This window comes from Cynara cardunculus, unplaced genomic scaffold (assembly GCF_001531365.2).
Source record: "Cynara cardunculus var. scolymus isolate 2C unplaced genomic scaffold, CcrdV1 Un_Scaffold_3971, whole genome shotgun sequence".
NCBI lineage: Eukaryota > Viridiplantae > Streptophyta > Magnoliopsida > Asterales > Asteraceae > Cynara > Cynara cardunculus.
The window spans coordinates 9,120-11,886 of NW_020201692.1; the positions used below are offsets into that span (position 1 = coordinate 9,120).

Genomic DNA, 2,767 nt, shown 5'->3' on the forward strand with positions numbered 1-2,767 from the left:
TAGTTTATGTTTGTTAAATAATGATTGTTGAACCATTAATAAAAGTGGTATTACATGAATGAAGTAATTATCCAATTAATACACGTAAAGCAGCAAACAAACTTCAACAAGAGATGTGTTGGTAACTTTGGAAATGACAAATCACATTCTGGTAGGGAAATAGTAATTTGATCACCATCTTCCATCTCATTCTTCCCAAACATCCAATGGCTTTAATATGTTATACCCTCTCTACTTCCCTTAAGCCACCCTAGAGGATGATAGATCCAGGTGCACATCTTTGTTATATTACTAATCCTTATATTTGGAATATAAGCAAACAACTCTCCATCATTTTTTATGAACTCTTCATCATTTGTTATGAACTCTCCAGGTGTAAACACGCAGAAGAAATTCAAGCCTCTAAGGTTGCAAGGATATGATGGGATGGTAAATGAGATGGAAAAGGATAGGCTACTCATTTCCATCGAAAAGGATTCGTTGGACAAATTATTATCTTCTAGTGACAAACATACTAATGAACTCGGTACATAAATCAGATAGGACTCGAAAGCTCTTGGTATAGCCTCCACAATGGCAGAGAAAGAGGTTTTTGAGTTCATACCAATGTTGTTACAGTTGAGCATTTCCTCTACGTCATCCATCATCTCGACTGTAGTTTCACCGTGATTACAACCATCTAATTTTAGTATTTTGACATTCTTTACCTTGTTTATCGTTCTTAAAAGCTTCCCAGCATTATTGCAGTAACTCAGATCAATGAGGTCAAGTCCATCATATTGCTCAATTGACTCACAAATCTCAATCAAACTTGAGCAATTTGAAAGTATTAACCTCTCAAGTGCAGGGAATTTAGAAAATCCACCAACACTCCAAAGCTGTTCACAGAAACTCAGATTGAGAATCTTCAATGATCGAAGCAACTGTGAGCCGCTTAATTGTGCAATGGAGATAAGGTAAAAGAATGATTGAACTGCATAAACCCACCATAGAAGTAACAAAAATTAAAGTAGATGCTTCAAGTTTCTTACCTTTTGCCTCTTCCCAGGTTGTTGTGGGTTACCATCAAGACATGACACAAGATTCCAAATTGCTGTAAGACATGTCAAGCACAACCATATTCTCCATTGGTAAGTCTAAAAAGGTAAAGTCTTTAAAGGGAACCCATGCATACACAACCTTCTTAATTTTTTTTAGGGAAATTCTTATAAGATCCATTGAAATTCACATAATTGAGTTGTAGTAGCATTAGATTATCCATCTTACTCATTGCATCTGTTTCCAACTTAAACGATTCATATATGTCCTCTTTAAGCATTCCTATGTCAAGAACGAGGCATAGATAATATAAATTAATTGGAATTTGCACAATTATGACAAGTATACATGGCATCTTACCTTGTTTCATTCCAACACATTGAATGACTCCTAATGACACCATAATTGACTACGCTTCCATGGCTTCTTTGGTGATTCCTGGCGTACTACATCTCTTCCCATCTCTTGAAGCAATTGATGCATCTTTAACTCATTCCTTGGTCCGATCGTAAGAAGACATATGTCGATGAGATTTGCGATCCCATGTAGGGTGCGGATACCACATGCCATCAATATTGTTTCAACGTAATTTCTATCTTTTCCAACAAAAAAACAAGCAATATGCTTGAGCAATTCCTTATCATTGTTAGATGGCATAGAATCAAAGCTAAATTGCAATGCCTTTTGAATACGGAAAACAGTTTCTTCCTTTAACCCTTCTATTGTCTCCTCTCATTCAGCTACATCTCGTTTATGCAAAGACTCACCCAAAACTTCAAGAGCCATGTCCTTGACAATATGCCATTAGCTTTCTTGACACTTCTTCATAACCATTCTCGGGACTATTTCCCTTAAACGCATGATAACTTAAAAGCTGTAATGATGATTGCCCTTCAAGAAAGAGCTTCGTATGCTTGGGTTGAACTATTGAATTGATTAATGCATATTTCTCATTCAATGATGAGTCTTTAGTCGTTATTATGATTTTGCTACCTGAATGAAAACCTTTCTTTCCGAGTAACGCATCCAACTGTTTGAGACTATCAATATCATCAAGAACTATAAACACCTTTTGACGAGCTAGTGCATTCTCAATGATAGAGGTGTAACTGAAAACATCATGAACATGAATCGTACTTGTTTTTAAAATGTCGTGATATATTTGTTTTTGTAAATCAAGTAGTCCATTAACTTGTTGAGTACATTTCTCATTCACACCTTCAATAAAGCTGCTTCTATCGAACAATCGACAGTGTAACTCRTGGACATATCTGGCCAAAGATGTCTTTCCTATGTCGCCCAAACCAAAAATAGTGAGAATATCAGCGATATGCAATGATCCATCTTTCAACCATGAAGTGATAAACTCTATAGACTTTTCCATCCCACAAAGAAGCGGTAGAGCACTCCTTAAGGGTACACCTAATCTATGGTAGATGCCTGTAACGATTTCTTCAATAAACTTTGTCTCTTGCATGAAATTGATTTTAACAAAAACAACAAATCACCACCCACGAACCTAAATAACCAGATTTGGAGATTTAAATGGTCCAAATCAATTATATCTTATTCAATTATTATTTAAAAATACATAAAAAAGATGGCTATTTATGATCATGAAATAAACACAGAAAGTGAGACAAAAAAATGGCAAGAATTGTTTAAAGCTGCTCAACTCCAATAAAGATATGTGTACATGCATGTAGTCTATCCACTTGTGCCATCATGT

At 35.5% G+C, this 2,767-nt stretch overlaps 1 pseudogene; it reads right to left on the bottom strand.

Moving 5' to 3' along the window:
- Positions 1-212: 212 nt before the first annotated feature.
- Positions 213-2,515, bottom strand: LOC112503839 (annotated as a pseudogene).
- Positions 2,516-2,767: the final 252 nt, after the last annotated feature.